Raw genomic sequence first — 18542 nt, 5'->3', positions numbered from 1 at the left:
CCGGAAGGTCTTTGGAAAGACGCCGCACTGTTTCTGTACACACAGATCAGTAAGCTGAGTAGCCTGAAGTAGAAGGTGCTTTGGGTAAGTGGTTCAAACTCCCCACATGTCGGCAACCTCTCTGCTTCATTCGTGTAGCGGGACGATCTACTCTAAAGGTGAACGGCTAGAGTAATGGAATGAAGAAAAAAGTAAATAAACTCTGTAATTATTTCGTTACTGTGTAGTACAACTTTTTTAGAAAATATGTTCCAAATACTGCACATGTGCTTGTTACTGAATGAAGCGGGAGTGCTGCAGTAACGGCGAGATGGTGGCTATGCTGTTAGTGTAAGAGGAAAGTCGAAGAAATAATGCGGCAGTTGATAGACATACAGCACCCACCGCGATATTTGTTGACAACTTAGAAGGCCTTCAATTCTTTTGAAGTACATGAACGAAGTAAGCAACGAGTTTGGTTTTAAAATAAACATTCCGATAATAAAATGCATGGTAATCAGCGGGCAGAAAATCACCAAAGTTGTTATCACGTAAGATGTAAGACTGGTTGGCGTGTTGTGAAGTGTCTTATGCTTTCACTTGGATATGTTTCTGGTCTATCTGGAATTAGCGTCATCAATTTCCCAACACCACTGTAACCATGGTAACCAGTGTTCAGTAGCGTCATCTTCTCACTGGGCGCTTTCTTCCTGTAATTAAGAGCTTGAGAACATCTCGTATCAAGTGAACCCCGTTGTACTCATCAGTCAGGAGTAAAATGCTTGAACTGGCCGGAAAACGTACCCAGGGCATTGAAATAAGAGATAGGTAAGCTACCTCTGTACCACAAGGCTGGAAAATAATAATAATAATAATAATAATAATAATAATAATAATAATAATAATAATAATAATAATAATAATAATAATAATAATAATACATCTCCAGAAACCATTCAGCACATAACCTCAGGTTGTCGATTAATAGAAAAACATACAAGTACAGACATGACCAAGCTGTAAAACTCATTCACCAGAAATTAGCCCGACAAAATAACCTAATCCATTGTACCACAGCATATTGGAAGTACAAACCGCAATCAGTCTTTGAAAGTGAAAATGACAAACTTTACTGCGACAGAAGTATCGTCCCTGATAAAACTATTACCTGTAATAGACCACGTAACTTTTGTAGATAAAAACAAGAAAATCTGCTTCATAATTGACAGAGCCTGCCCTAATACAACCTCCAAAACATGTTGTTGTTGTTGTTGTTGGGTATTCAGCCCAAAGGCTAGTTTGATCCTCTGCAGCTCCGCCAACAGTTGTCATAAATATCCTAGGCGTCACTGAAGAGGCGTACTAGGGAAATGAGGAGTGAGGTAGTTTCCAGTTGCTTTCCTCACCGAGTCAGACGTCGTTGTTGTTGTTGTTGTTATTACATATCAGTGTGCCAAGCCCACTGAAATGCATGAACCAACCGACCCTATGAGCGATATTTTCACACCATTCATAACAGGGACTGGCTGCATAAAGAACGGTATTACTAGCGTCACTCATACCTCAGTCACTTTCATATTGTCAAAGCCAAGGATGAGACTGAGACAGGTCAATGAAAGTAACAAATTTGATATAGCCCATACCAGAAGACATACAGCACTGTAAACACTACATCTCGCCAGCAAAGGCTTAATCAACACATACAGAGAAGATTTCCAAATACACAGATTTAGCCACAGAGATAAAAACCATGTGGAGACTCAACAATGTTAACATTCCAGTAGTGACTGGATGTAATGTTATTATATCAAAGACACTACACAGGACCAATGAAGCTCTTAATCTCCACCCTCTCACTTACAGAGAATTACAAAAAGCTGCAATCCTGGCCACTTGCCATATAGTAAGGAAGTTTATTGGCATGAACCATCCACCATATACAGAGGACTAATGAAAATCGTCCACTAATAATTTTGACTATTTATGTATAGTAAATATCTGCCAAATTTATTTGTTAACAATCTAAGTACCGGTATATGTATGAAGCATATGTGCGTATGCACTAAATAATACTTCTTCCAAGAAGCTCATAAACCCAATCGTAAAATTGTGAATAATAATAATAATAATAATAATAATAATAATAAACAAGCGGCTAAAATAGGATTGCAAATATCATTTGGAAAACAAAGTTCACGACAAACATCATTAATGTCCCTCAAAATATCACAATTAACAATAACATAATGTCTCGGACAGATTGCTTTAAATAGCTGGGAGAATAGCAAACAAACAACACAAAAGAAAAGGTAGCTATAGATATAAGAGTAAACAAAATGGAAAGGATGTTTCATACGACAAAAAATATGTACAATAAGAAATCTCTATTCGGGAACTTTAAAATAAGACATTATCAAACAGTGGCCCGGCCTGAAATTTTATATGCAGCAGGAACTCTTAAACTTACAAGAATTCGGGATCTTGAAAAATTAGAAAAACTTGAAAGAAGAATTTTGAGAAAGATACTGGGACCTATAAGAAACAACAACGCCGAATTTATACTATGATCAAACAGAGAGCTACATTTAAAAGATGAAAAACTGACAACTGTAATGAGGAAAAGAAGGCTCCAGTTTTAGGACATATTTAGAGAATGAATAACAGTAGACTAACTAAACAACTCTTCAACTTATTGAACAGTTATAAATCCAAGTCAACGTGGTTTATCGAAATTGGAAAGGATATGAAAAACGCTGGAATAAAAATAAATACGGTAGAAAACAGAACACGTTTCAGAGAATAACACGAATAACAGGAGAGAAAGAAATTAACAACTGGACGAAAATGGAGAAAATGAGGGAAGTCTGGAAACGAAGAAAGTTAAATGCAAAGAAAAGTAAGTTGATTTATAAAGGGTTATTCGAATAATAATAATAATAATAATAATAATAATAATAATAATAATAATATTATTTACGAGGTCTAGAATGCCTTTCATTTTCTCACAATTCATGAGCCTATTCTTTCGTGGGTAGACTGATTTTTCTTTCTATTTATCAGAACTCACCTCCCCCTGTGGGTGGAGTCAAAGGATGCATTATCTGCACTCTCTGCATGTCGTAAAAGGCTACTAAGAGGGGAACAACCAGAGAATATGTACTCACTCTTGTGTCTTCTAAACACAAAAGCATATCCATGATTGTATGCTTTTCTGTGTAGCGGAGAAAATATTCGAGTGAGAAGTTTTCGGTATAAGGATGGTGACTACAAGCTACACCAACGAGGAGGGACTCCGTCGAGTCGAGTCTAAATCTTCGCAAAATGTAAGAAAGCCGCCTATTTTGATCACATCTTCTGAAATGACAAATAGAGCCTGATACAACTGATCATAGAAGGCAAGAGAGAAGGAAAACGAGGGCGCAGGCGAAGAGGATTGTCTTCGACAGTGGTTGAACATCCATTACACGGCAACTCTGGTACGAGAGACACTCCAGGGTCGTTTCCAACCTTCTGTGAGTAGACGGCATCAAAAGAAGTATCTCGACAGTGATATCTCAAGAGGCGACGCAACTGAAACATTTCCTCATCTACCGAGTCGCAGAAAGACTTCTCTGCTTCTACTAAGAACTTTCAGTATTCGCCTTTAGTTAAGGGACCCATACAAGCTCAAGTTAACAACAAGAAAACTGAACGATTAACTGATTGCAGCTCAGTTTTTAATTTGGTTACTTAATTTCGTTCTTCAATTGTGTCAGTTCAGCCATCCAATTCGCGTTGTTGACACTTGGCAAGCGATACTAGCGTCTTGCTTCTTGTCCGGCGTCAATAAGAGATGAAGAATGAGAGGAACCGAAGAAAATAAAAGGAGACTATGGACGAAGGAATGGCTGAACACGAGCAACACTTCGAAGAACTGCGGCGCTGGGAAGAAAATGATTACAAAAACTATCTCCGGATGGACGGCAGGACATTTAATTTGCTGCTCTCCAAAGTGTCACCGTATATCGAAAAGCAAACCACGTGTATGAGACAGATTGATTGCAACGCTCAGATTCGCGGCTACGGGAAGGACATCCGAGATCATTAAATTTTCTCTGCGAATATCAACGCACACGCTGGAGAAAATCATCATTGAATCAGCTTTCTTTCGTCAACATTTCGCGATTAACCTCCGGTTTCAGTACTTTTAAGCTTTTCGATTAGTAAATCTTACGCAGCAGACTTATTTATTCTATGACTATGGTTCGTATTTTCCAGCGATAGGTACTAATAAATGAGAGAAGCGCCTCTCTCGTGGAAAAGGACCCTATCATCGCGAGCGCTACCTTTGGACTGACAGGAACTGAAAAATCCCTGAATGAACTATCAGTTGACTGGAGCGAAGTGAGCTTCCCGAGTTCACGCCAAATACCCGAGGTTTTGCCCGATACGACAGCGCAATTACCTCAATTAATCGCTCGGTCATGACGTCACAAATGAAAACTTGCTTGCGCCCCTTCTGAGTAGACCATCCCGCTGCACAGACAAAGCAGAGAGGTTGCAGGCACATCGGGGGTTTGGAATGAAAATCTACTTCTTCGAGGCACTCGTTACTTCAGTCAACAATCTTACTGAGCCGTAGACCTTTGTATCTAAAGCACGCTGTATATACATCAGGTGGAGAACAATAAAATATCGTCCACAGGGAAATCTTGTAAGACCTATCACCATAAATTCAAAACTGCTCCTGTGAAAAGTCGTGGTGGGTCACTAGTAAGTTAAAAAAAAAGGACATTCAAACATTTAAAAAAGATAAAATTTCTACTCAAAGACGTCAAATTCGTATTGGAATGTTTTTTCGGCTGTTTGGTGCAGATACTTACTCATTCTAGCTACTGAATCGGAATTAAATCAGTATCAGTATAACGAAAAATAACTGATCTATAATGTGAAACAGCCGATAACAATGGCTGGCTTCTTTCTTCTCTCAAGCATGCCATCAAGGCAAATGAACATGTTCAGTAGTATGGCGTTTCTACAAATCTTTTGGAATGTATGTACATCACACAATGTTTCCCCGTTATTAATGCTGATAATCACAGAAAACTGGAAGCTGTGCGCGTTTGAAGGAAGGTTGAAAAAAAAAAAACTTAAATACTTTTGGATTTATGCATATCCGTGATTTTCAGAAACTGTGAAAGCTCAATCCCATTGAAGATCTGCTCAGTTTTCACCTAAATGAAGGACAAAAACAGGTGATCTGGTTCAAGGGGCTGAACAAGGAGTTCAACCGTCCTGTAGTTAAAAACGAAATGGAAAGGAAGATTATTAAATTCCAACGAAAGTGAACGGGAAGAAATGAGCAATTCACTATGAAGTTAGTCTCTGTCCCGTGCCTGAAGGGCGACGGAGGCCGCTAGCTCTAATTCCAAGGACAGCCAGGCGTAACAGACGAATGTTACTTGGTCAACAGGTTCTTCGAGTCTGCGGATTACACATCTTCGAGAACGACTTTCAGAGCAACTTCATCAAAGCAACTGAAGCATGATGGTACAACTGACAATAAATTTCATAAGATTGTGTCATCAAAACCAAACAGCCTTGCATTCTGAGAGTAGACAAGTATAGCGGTAGTCCTTATTAGGCCTATTTCTTGTAAGCACAGAAACTTCAGACTGACAGGGACTCACAGCATGGGAGAGAAAATCCGCTTAGGATAGCTGCCTTAATTCTAAGAAAACCACAAAGGTTCAGACTACTGATTAATCCACAAGGACAATAATAAATTAAAATACATTTAATTAATCTTAATCGTAATTTTTAATTTTTTAATGTTGCAAAATTTATTAATTTCAGGATGAATTCTATTTATTCAAATTACTTTTAAGTTACACAGATAAGTTTGTACTAATTGGAGCGAAACTCTCAAAATAGCAGTTGACATGTCTTCTAGACCAGTAGTAGGGAGAACTCCATTATTAGATTTACCCGTCGCTGTAAGGGTTCCAAATGATCTTCGAGCTTCCTTTTCTTTCTTTCTTTCTTTCTTTCTTTCTTTCACTTTCCAATATTTCATCAAACTATCTTCTTTTATAATTTCAATATTAAAAATCTGACCAAACATTAGAATGAAATGAATTCTAATTAAAGGGACGTGTGAAAAACACAGACAATATATGATACAAAAACAGGGAATAAAATAAAATCTTGACCATTATGCTATGAGGCGGTTTTATGAATGGTAATTCATTTGATGGCCTGTAACTGGTGTTTGAACACTGAACCGCTAAAATCTACAAAACTGTAGTTCATCTAAGAGAATTTCCAAATCGATATTGATTTTGTACCTTGTGCAGATTAACGTCACGAAAATTCCATATAACTGCTTTACGTCGCACCGACATAGATTTGTCTTGCGGCGAAAGTTTCACATAAAATGCTGTCCGCTGCAGTAAGGATTCCTCTTGTCAGTGACAGTACATGTCTGAATTTCGCAGGGAAAAACTTTCTTCTTCTTCTTTCTTTGAACAAGTCTGGACTGTCTGTGAGACAACAGCAGCAGGTTAGGTACACTCAAAAGACGTCGCCAGAGACAAGGCTGGCGAAAAGCCAGAGCATCCGACAAACTTGTTTCTAACTGTGCATGGGACATGGCATTCCTATTACTAAATGTACAAAGTGGAAACAGAGAAATAACGTTGACGGGCGCTGTGCAGATGGCATGGAACTCCAAGCCGCTGTTAGATGATTATTATTATTATTATTATTATTATTATTATTATTATTATTATTATTTATGGCCTGAGCTGCCATTTGTAGGTATTTATGGCATAATTTAGGCTACCTGCACATGAATTACGACGTTCTGGTTTACTAAATGGCAGAGTGAACCGGAAATCTGTTGGACAATCAATGGCTGAGTTCTAGTTAATTGTGTCGGATATGTCACCAGACTTCTGTACTATTGGCATAAATATGTCTTATACTGTAGCTGCAGGCCATCCGAAAATTTGTGTAACGTGGCGCGATATAATGTGTGACGAAAGTGTAAGCATAGTAATCGTGCAGTCAGTGATGTAAGGAAAGGGTGGATGGCCAGACAGTGTTACCTGGCAACCGTGCAGGCGGTGATATAAGGAAAGGATGGATGGCCAGACAGTGCTATCTGGCAACCGTGCAGGCGGTGATGTAAGGAAGGCCAGACAGTGTTACCTGGCAACCGTGCAGGCGGTGATGTAAGGAAAGGATGGATGGCCAGACAGTGTTACCTGGCAACCGTGCAGGCGGTGATATAAGGAAAGGATGGATGGCCAGACAGTGTTACCTGGCAACCGTACAGGCAATGATGTAAGGAAGGCCAGACAGTGTTACCTGGCAACCGTGCAGGCGGTGATGTAAGGAAAGGATGGATGGCCAAACAGTGTTACTTGGCAAGCGTGCAGGCGGTGATATAAGGAAAGGATGGATGGCCAAACAGTGTTACTTGGCAACCGTGCAGGCGGTGATATAAGGAAAGGATGGATGGCCAGGCAGTGTTACCTGGCAACCGTCCAGGCGGTGATGTAAGGAAGGCCAGACAGTGTTACCTGGCAACCGTGCAGGCGGTGATGTAAGGAAATGATGGATGGCCAGACAGTGTTACCTGGCAACCGTGCAGGCGGTGATATAAGGAAAGGATGGATGGCCAGGCAGTGTTACCTGGCAACCGTGCAGGCAGTGATGTAAGGAAAGGATGGATGGCCAGACAGTGTTACCTGGTAACCGTACAGGCAATGATGTAAGGAAGGCCAGACAGTGTTACCTGGTAACCGTACAGGCAATGATGTAAGGAATGGATGGATGGCCAGACAGTGTTACCTGGCAACCGTACAGGCAATGATGTAAGGAAGGCCAGACAGTGTTACCTGGCAACCGTGCAAGCAGTTGTCTTAAGGCTGGTTACCACCTGAAACTAGCAGCCGTTGATGGATGGCCATGACCGGGAAACATATTTATGATCATTTGACTTTCGCAAGGCAAAAGTGGGTTCTTTTTCGTAAATATTTCGTTTTTGGATTCCTTTCAGTAAACGTAAAATATTCATTTTTTCCTTTCAAGACTGCCGTGATCACTCACTTTATATGAGACGTTGTCATTTCTGTGGATAAATAAAAACAGTTATAAACGATAAAACAGACTGCTATCCCTCATAACAATTATGATGAGGTCTACAGACTGCTTGTCATCTCACACTATGAGGGACATGGGAAATTTTCGATTACGGCGGAGATCGGCCAGATCCACTTATTCCGTAAGGACGTGTAGTGTTGTGTTTCTCTAAACGTCTTTGCGGTACGATTTTGATGCTCCTTGCCTTGTGCCGCTCCAATGACACCTTCTTCCACTCAATCCGCACCAGTAATGAAAACCTGACAATGCTGGATGACACTTTGTCAACTCCGCGTGGAGTGAGGCGCGGTGTTGCGATATCTTGTCGTATCGTTATTACAATATTTCACAGGTTCCATATAAATGATCAGGGTACTCACAACTCACAATGTGCAATTGAATTGATCATACCACAAAATAAATACGTTCGAATCCCACCGTCGGCGGCCCTGAAGATGGTTATCCGTGGTTTACCATTTTCACACCTTAACTAATGCCATGGCCGCTTCCTTCCTTGTGTCGCTGAAAACATTCGATGTGTTGGTGCGACGTTAAACCACTAGCAAAAAAAAAAAGCTACGTGTCAGCGTCTTCTGTGTCTATCTTCCTGTTCTGAGCAGGACGTTATGCTTGTCCTAGATGTGACAGGTTTCTGAACAAAAACAGTCAGATTAATGAATTTGGTTTATCTCACATGTAGCTATATACTTGTCCATTGTCCGGATCCATGGCTACAATTCGCAGCCGGGTCGGGGTATTTTGACATTCATTGGTTAATTCCGAGTGGCTCCAGGTGTGTGTGTGTGTGTGTGTGTGTCGTTCTCAGGATTAGAATTCATCATAGGTACGGGTCCATTCTCACAGACATGCAGAACGCCTATAAGACGTCAACTCGAAAGACCTGCACCAGACTTTTCCGACACGCCATTATTATTATTATTATTATTATTATTATTATCGTCGCCATACGACCTATCTGTGTCGGTGCGACGTAAAGCAACTAGCAAAAAATATTATTATTATTATTATTATTATTATTATTATTATTTGATTTTTAAGTCCCACCGACACAGATAGGTCTTACGGCGACGATGGAATACGAACGGGATAGGAGTGGGAAGAACGAGGGCCGCGGCCTTGATTAAGGTACAGCCCCAGCAATTTCCTGGTGTGGAAATGGGAAACCACGGAAAACCATCTTCAGGGCTGCCGACAGTGGGAATCGAACCCACTATCTCCCGAATGCAAGCCGACAGCTGGGCGCCCGTAACCGCACAACCACTCGTTCGGTGTAATTATTATTATTATTATTATTATTCGTCCACTATATTGATAGCCTAGTAGGTTTCTGATATCTGTACATATTAAACAAATGAAAGTCAACAGGGAGCCAATGCGCATATTCTTCATCTTCTTAACGCTTCATCAATATAATTGATTTGCTGCTCCAATGCCAGAATTTTCCCCCGAAAAGGATTCCCGTAACTTGACAGCCGATCTACTTACATGGCAGCTACAAATTTAAACGCTCTGAAATGCTACTATGCTAGGACGCCGGTCTCCGGTGAGAGCTGGAAGCTCAGAGACACCTGCGCAGTACTGGCTAGCGGTCGGTCGCAGTGGGCGAAGAGCTTTCTCCCCAGTGGAGCTTCGAGAAAGTGCGGTCACTGGACACATTCAGGCCACAAGAGCATGATCCGTAACGTTTAATGTTGCTGATAGCCGACACAACACAAGCCACTCGTGTGTTATATGAACTGCTTAATTAAGTGCAGACTAACTGCACTACCCGTCGGAGACGTGTTACTAATATTTCCATGTCAGCGATGGACTTGGCAATAAATATCTTTCCTTGCTGATTGCTGAATGGTATGAGCATAGTCTTGAAGAAGGAATACAAGATGGAAATAAATAAGTCCAATGGAGTGGAGTCGAACGAAGTCAGGTGATCCAAGAAATCTGTGGCTTGGTTCTAAAAGGGCCAATGTCATTTTTTTAAATCGAAATTGAGGTATTAACTGATACAAACGCGTTTTATCCTGGCTTGCAACATGTTAAAAGGGGCAATGTCTCTGTTTTGTACTAAACGAACAGTTAAATAAGCCCTTGCCAATAATGTCAGATTGCCAATAAAGATTAGAGACCTGGCAATTTTTAAAGAATACTATAGGAAAAATGAACGTTTAATAAGGTGACTTCCACAAAGAAAGTATAAAGTTATTTATAGTTGTTGAAAACAATAATTGGAAAACTATAAGCAAAACTTCAAATGCTCATGGCTCAAAAAAACGTTTTTTTTAAACATTGGCCCTTTTAGAACCAAGCCACAGAAATATTAGATTAAGAAATGAAATACAAGAATATTGCTACCTGGGTAGTAGAATAACTAACGATAGCAGAAGTAAGGAGGATATAAAATACAGACTAGCACGAGCAAGGAAGGTCTACCTTAAGAAAATAAATGTGCTCACTTTGAACATTGATATAGGAATTAGAAAGATGATTTTGAAGACTTTCGTCCGGAGCATGACATTGTATGGAAGTGAAGCATGGACGATAACTACTCAGAAAGGAAGATTAGAAACGTCGTGTTAGAGAAGAATACTTAAGGTGAAATAGGTAGATCGAATCACGAACGAAGAGATACTATATCGCACTGGTGAGAGGAGAGCGACTTGGCTAAATTTGACGAGAAGAAGAGATGGAATGATAGAACACATCTTAGGACATCCAGGACTTGTTCAGTTGGTTTTTGAGGGAAGTATAGGTGGTAAGAACGGTAGGGGTAGACCAAGGTATGCATATGACAAACAGATTAAAGTAGATATAGGATGTAGTAATAATGTCCTTGTATTCATAAAAATTAAAAGACCTCTGATTATCATTTATAGCCAATCATTAATACGTAGGCCATCCAGAAATTAGTTTTCCCTATTCCTTTTCTTGTAAAGTAAACGTATTTAGCCGGTAAATATGAGCATGCGCTGCAGATCGATGATGTAGCAATTAGGCTATATATCGACTGAACTAGTGTCAGTAGCGCAGCACCAGTGGCTCGTATTCTTCCTCCTGCCGCCTGGGAGGTTCGGTCTGTGCTGCAGTTTCTACGGAAATTGCGATGGGCCATTCAAACAAGAGGCGTGGAATGCTCAGTGCAGGTGCTGTGCTGATCCATGATAATGCTCGCCCACATACGCTCGGCGCCCAGCAATTGTTCTGCAGGAATTCGGCTGGAAGGTGTTTCATCATCAACCGTACCATCCTGATCTTGCTGCTAATGGTTCTCATCTTTTCTTGCACCTCAAGAAATTCCTGTCCTCTTGTCAGCATTTTCACACGGACGAAGAACTGAAGACGAATGTCACACGCTGGTTCCATTCCCAGGCAGCAGACTTCTACGACACCGGCATACAATATGAAAAGTGTCTCATTTCTGGTGGTGATTATGTCGAAAAATAGCTATGTTTTTTTTTTTTAATAGCGGAAGTTAATGTCGTGATGGCCCTAGTATGTTGGTGAATAATGTTTTTTGATCCCTGCAGTTTCACAGTATTACACAGATTATGCGGATTATACTGCAGTGAGAGACTGCACCTTGGACCACTTTCCCATTCCTAGTGAGGAATAGATTCAACTTCAGCTCGGTATACAGTAACATTACATTCTTTTTTAAACCGCCAGTATCCAAACAAGTTGGCTATGCGGTGTAAGCTCGCATTATCTCAGAGGCCTGAAGATGGTTTCGCGTGCTTTGGAGCTGTATACCTTCACTAAAGCCACGGCCGCTTGCTTCCCTGTCCTTATCCCATCCTCACCGTTTCTATGCGATGTCAAACAGATAATAATAATAATAATAATAATAATAATAATAATAATAATAATAATAATAATAATAATATCGACAGAAACAAGCCCACGAACTACGAGAACACAAAATTTAGCGAATCGATGGCGCACTAGAAAGACTTCAGTGGTCATCTCTAGTGCCCTTCTTGTCAGGGTATTCCACAATCATTTCAGAAAAATACTATAACATAATTTAAGTTACCGGATCGTTCAAAATTACTGTAGACGTCCCACTATCTACTTTTCCGATTTTCGAAGACGCCGAGGTACTGGAATTTTGCCGCGGAGAAGTTTGAGTTCTTGTTACGTGTCCGTAAATCTACCGACATGAGGCTGGCATACAGTATTTATTAAAGTCTTTGATTTAAACGCCTTCAAATACCACGGTACTAAGTCGAAATCGAACCCGCTTCTACCATCTGAGGTACCCGACTTCTTCTGCTTCTTATTCTCCTCCACCTCCTCCTCCTCCTCCTCCTCATCATCATCACTGGGATCACTGTAAGTAGCTAGGTGTTAGTTAATACACGGAAAGATCTTCGTTGGGGTAATCACATAAACAGGATTGTAAATAAAGGGTACATATCTCTGAACATGGTTATGAGGGCATTTAGGGGTTGTAGTAACGATGTAAAGGAGAGGGCATATAAATCTCTAGTAAGACCCCCCCCAACTATAGTATGGTTCCAGTGTAAGGGATCCTCACCAGGATTACTTGATTCGAGAACTGGTAAAATATCCAAAGAAAAACAGCTCGATTTGTTCTGGGTGATTTCCGGCAAAAGAGTATAGCGTTACGAAAATGTTGCAAAATTTGGGCTGGGAACATTTGGGAGAAAGGAGACTAGCTGTGAGTGGAGAGATGGCGTGGAACAGCATTAGTAGACGATTAAGTTTGAGTGGTGTCTTTAACAGTAGGAAAGATCACAATATGAAGATTAAGTTGGAATTCAAGAGAACAAACTGAGGCAAATATTCGTTTATAGGAAGGGGAGTTAGGGATTGGAATAATTTACCAAGGGAGGTGTTCAATAAATTTCCAAATTATTTACAATGATTTAAGGAAAGACTATACGTGAGCAATAGACGGGTAATACGTCACCTGGACGATTGCCCTAAATGCAGATCAGTGGTGATTAATTACTATTATTGTTCCCGCCTTAGAGGATCGTATAGACTGTTTTTTTAGTAACAGCTAAATGCCACAGTTATTTTGTTTAAGACATGTGGACCAAATACACTCAATCTTCACTGCTAAATCGTAATCTAACGGGAACGTCGAAAATAGTAAAAGTCTTCCCTCCACCAGCATCAACAACTACAGCGTCTGAAGTTCAGTGAACGCAAAAAAAGTACGATAATTTCCCTGGAGATGATCGAAATGGAAGAACACAACAGAGGACACACGAAGGAATAGCTCTAAAATGAGTAAGGAAGAAGCAGGGCGGGTGTCACCGCGGGCTAGAGCGAGAAAGTGGACAACAGCCAAGTGCCCTACAATAGTTGTTTCTCTTAATGGTGACAGCCTGGTGGACAGCGGGAGAAAGGAGCCATATGGGGAGTCGCTTCTAATTACTGCATATTCCACAGAATCGATCGTAAAAAGACAGCCTACTTTCGCTACCGGTGCCACTCCATCCGACATGTAGATGACGTCAAACAAGTCTTGTGCCAGGATAGGAACAGAGACGACGAGAACGAATTATAAATGTTTAATTCTAGTAATAATAACAACATATAATTTATACAATCTTCCTTTACGTCACCGATAGCTGCAGTCGCTTAAGTGCGGCCAGTATCCAGTAATCGGGTGATAGTGGGTTCGAGCCCCACTGTCGTCAGCCCTGAAGATGGTTTTCCGTGGTTTCCCATTTTCACACCAGGCAAATGCCGCGGCTGCTTCCTTCCACTTCCTAGCCCGTTCCTATCCCATCGTCGCCGTAAGACATATCTGTGTCGGTGCGACGTAAAACAAATAGAAAAAAAACCTTTACGTCACCTGACAGAGATAGATCTTACGGCGACGATGGGATAGAAAAGGGGAAGGAAGCGACCATGGTCTTAATTTAGCTCCAGCGCCAGCATTTGCCTGGTGTGAAAATGAGAAACCACGGAAAATCATCTTCAGGGCAGCCAACAGTGGGCCATTCGCCCTGCTACATATTATCAGTAGAATGCGCCTAACTACTGTTTAAATGTTTTCCATGCGTGTATATCTGACAGCATTTCCCGCCCTCCACAACTTGAAAGTATCAGGAATAGTAGCGGCCGAACCGTAAGGACTCTCGGACGGTGTCCTCCCAAGAGAACCGAAAGTTGTTTTTTTTAAATTTTCTCTCGATATTTGAAGTAAAAAAAAAAACTGGACTCGAATAACGCTAAGAAAATTACATTTCATAAAACTGTAAATTCGCATCAATAAGGAAGACTGTTGGGCAATATCAAACTTAGGTGAGTAACTTTTAGCGCGCAGTTCGCTGGTAAATGTTTTCAAGGTTGAAGGTAAGGCACGGACTCCCAAGCTTCCGTCCCAGAATATAGCGAGATATAGTGAGGGTGAGGGGAGAGAGATGTAACGGGGATGCACGCAGGTGGACGGTTTCGGAGGGAGGAAAGGTGCGGGCAGAGGCTTTAAGCTCGGCAGAGTCCGTAGGAGTAAAGACATCTTCACAAACCCCTCTACGAACATGCGCCACCCATGGCTGCATATAATGACATTAAATAATAATTCATGACCTTGTTTGCCCTGTTTTTAATTACATTTGAAGACGAAAAATATAATGAATGATAATGAAATGTAACATTTCGTCCGACTCATTGGCTGTATGGTCAGCATTGAAGCCTTCGGTTCAGAGGGTTCCGGGTTCGATTCCCGGCCGGGCCGGGGATTTTAACCGCTTGTGATTAATTCTTTTGGCTCGGGGACTGGGTGTTTGGTGTTTGTCCCAAGGCTTTTATCTTTGTATTCAGACAACGCACTATACTACCAACCACCACAGAAACACGCAATAGTGATTATATCCCTCCATATAGGGTTGGCGTCAGGAAGGGCATCCGGCCGTAGAAACATGGCCAAATCCGCCTGTGCTATACAGTTCGCATCCGCGACCCCATAGATGTGGGAAAAGCGGTAGAAGAAGAAGAATGAATGAATGAATGAATGAATGAATGAATGAAATGTAACATTTGAGACCAGGAATGTCGATTCAAATTGCAAAGGTGAAGTAACACAGCCCTCCGGCTTGCATCCCGCGTTTCGTGAGGGCTGGCAGCAGTGAGAGAGTTCGTTTCCGCGCGAAAGACTTGAATGAGTGCGGTGATACTGGCCCGTAGTTGTACTCTTCGTTTGTCATCTTCCTTTATGTTCGTGCTTCGTGGTGATTACGGAGTATTCTGTACACTATTCAACTATGAAAGTAGTGTGTGTTAATTTATCGGTGCGATTGTGATTTGGAACCGCTTGTGGTGATAGTGATATCCTCGCGATTTCGTTATCTGTGTTTAATAATAATAATAATAATAATAATAATAATAATAATAATAATATAATAATATATTATTAATAATAATTAATTAATAATATATTAATAATAATATATTATTATTATTATTATTATTATTATTATTATTATTATTATTATTATTATTATTATTATTATTATTATTATTATTATTATAATGCTCTGCTCTAGAGTTGAAACTGGTGATTTGTGCTCACAGTGCTTAAATCTTAAATGTCTCCCCTTTTTTTAAATTTTCATTCCTATTCTAACAATGCTTACATCTTAGGGTGATTCCTTCTTTTGAAAATGAATTCTGTGGACGCTACTTTCAAGAGCGGACGTCTTTCTTTCGACAGTAGATTAGAAATGATAAGGCTAGGACCCGATTTAAATATTACACAGCTTCCGAATCTTTACAAAAGTAAATCGAACATCGTACAAGCATGCAGACTGGTTGTGTGGATGTGTGATAAGAAATGCGTTCTTTTCCTACACGGGTTTGGCTATGAATTCTCGTGATCTCGCGTGGACATTAACTGGAGTTACGGACCTAAAACTCTTGAATGAGTTCGAAAAACAAATATAGTGAAAAGCATATGAAGAATAGTATTCAGTTCGCGATGCTTGGTAAGGTAGACATCAGGTGCCAGTTAGATAGTGAGTATAGTTTGAAAATTAAACAGTTCATGAGGACGTATCGAAAAACCGTCACATACTCAGTAAACTGATTGACTGCATTAAGTTTTGTGGACAATTTGAGTTTCCACTGCGAGGACAGAAACCAATTCATCCGATAACCCTGGAATTTTTCGTGGGTTGGGTAATTTAATGGTCGAACTAGACTCTAAAGGGGCACGCTGTAAAAAGCTAGCAGTCATGTTTCTCTGGAACTATCTAAAACTATACAGAACAGGCTTATAGACTCAAATATATTCCGCGCGCTTTCAGTTGATATGTAACGAGATTTCTCTGAGACAACCAGAATAACTATTGTAGTCATCCAAAATCTTTACTCAGTTCATGTTTGGAGACGAAAACAGTTCTTACGCATCCTGCCCTAAAATTCCATATAGTTGCGGAATATTCAGGACTCGTTTCTAAACGATCTTATCTAGTAAGACTGTCCGTTTGGAAGATTTGGAGAAAAACGTGCAAAATACTTCGTAAATTGCTATTTTAAAAAACCTTTCACTTGCTTGTTGGGTTGCACAGCGCATGATAATCAAGTTCAATTGATGAGCGAAACAATGAACAATGTGCGCATTTTTGTACACGGCCTTCCTTCTTGTGTTGTCCGCTTATCGCAATCGAACCATCATAGCTTTGAGCTATTACTTTTCCAGGAGATTATTTACCTCAGTTAATATTCGTAGTTCCGCAAATAAAGCTTAACTATTTCCATATATAGCCAACGTAATTTTCACATCAGTTCCTCATGATTGTATCATTAGATATAATCATCATTGTATATCCAAATGGCAAGAACAGCTGATAAGGGCAGCCTTAAGATCTCAATTTGCTCTTCTCTTTTCTGTCAAAGTTGTCAAGAAAGAGGTGTGCGAAAAAGTACTGTGCCCCCCCTCCCCCCAAGGACCTAACAGTCTATCGGCCGCCACTGATCGGGAAAAGAAAGGTACAGGCGTAAATACGAAGGACAATGTCATATCATTTGGGGCAAAGAGTTCGCGAAGGGAGATCGAAGCGAGGAGCCTGGAACAAGAAATGCGAGCAATGGGCCAAGGGGCCCCGTAGTCTCCACTTCAGGCTCACACAGAAGCACAGATGCGGGAAAGAAGAATCCCCACGCACGTGCTCCGTGGCTTGTACCAGCTGCGGAGCTATATACAAGTTAAGTGCTCTGCACATAATTGTTTAAAATGTTTCTGCTCTATTCTCCTTGTTTAATGTTGCATATCGGCAACAACAACTGGGCCAGCACGGACCACTTTCCATTGCCACAGAGAGAAGTCGTGATAGAATTCGTATTCTCCTGCAATCCGATCTGACTTGTTTTAACTATCCTTCTACAATACACACGCGAGGTAAACCGCAGGAAAGAACAGCATATTTCCAGTTGTCTAAGCAAATTACTACTAATAATTTCAAATTCAAAATATCGATTAACTTATCCTGTAATCGTTAAGAGGGGGATTCCCAAAGGCAATATTATTGGATCCTTATGTTTTCTTATAAATATTATTAGTGAAGAACTGGAATCAGAGGTAATGCTTTCTGTGGACGACGTTATACTGTATACTGTAGTTTAATAAATAATTTACAAGATTAAGAGAGTGAAAAAAAAAGACGTGGACAATGTCGTGATGTGGACAACAGACAATGGTATGACGGTCAACGGAATGAAAAGTCAAGTAGTAAGTTTCACCAAGAAAAAAGATCCTCTCAGTCTTAATTACTGTGTTGATGGAGTGATAGTACTGCAAGTATCTAGATATTGATGTAAGGAAAGGTCTTTATGATAACTAAGGTCAGTCAGTCTGGCCATTCTATCCGGTCGATTTCCTTCATTTTTTTAAAAACTGAAAGGTATTCGTGCACAGATTAATCATCAGGTACTATAAATCACTTAACTTCCGCCTTCCTCAAATTATTTCATTTTTTCAATTTTTTGTCTCTTTGAAGCAATCATATCCTTAGTTCTGATTGAGATACGGAGTTCATTTTGGCCTAAGAACACTCAGTGGATCAAGCTCTTTCATTTCAGCTCTTAACTATTCACATTGGTTGATTCTGAGGAAAGTTATGAGTGCACATTCAATTTGACGTCCCATTTCTTCAACATTTTTTTCACATTGAAGCAAGCATATCTTTCGTTCTAATTGAGGTGCGCGGTTTAGTTTGATCTACAAACACTCAGCGAACCAAGCGCTTTCTTTTGAGGTAATAACTACTTAAATGGGTAGATTCTGAGGAAAGTAATGAGTATATTTGTCTCCATGACGAATATCTTTGAAGGACTTTTTAACAGTTCGGCGCGTCGTGTTGTTCCAAGGAACGTTTAATTCAATTTCTTTGTGTGATGTATTTTCAAGTGTTTTGTTGACATAATATTACATTCTGTTACCACAG

At 40.3% G+C, this 18542-nt stretch overlaps 1 protein-coding gene across 2 annotated transcripts in view; it reads right to left on the bottom strand.

The window, feature by feature from the left end:
- LOC136857366 (WD repeat-containing protein 47) overlaps nucleotides 1-18542 on the bottom strand; it is a 259687-nt gene that overhangs the window by 73897 nt on the left and 167248 nt on the right. The window lies entirely within an intron of this gene.

This window comes from Anabrus simplex, chromosome 1, assembly GCF_040414725.1.
Source record: "Anabrus simplex isolate iqAnaSimp1 chromosome 1, ASM4041472v1, whole genome shotgun sequence".
Taxonomy (NCBI): domain Eukaryota; kingdom Metazoa; phylum Arthropoda; class Insecta; order Orthoptera; family Tettigoniidae; genus Anabrus; species Anabrus simplex.
The sequence above is the reverse complement of the archived record's forward strand: the minus strand, read 5'-3'. Positions and strand labels throughout refer to the sequence as shown.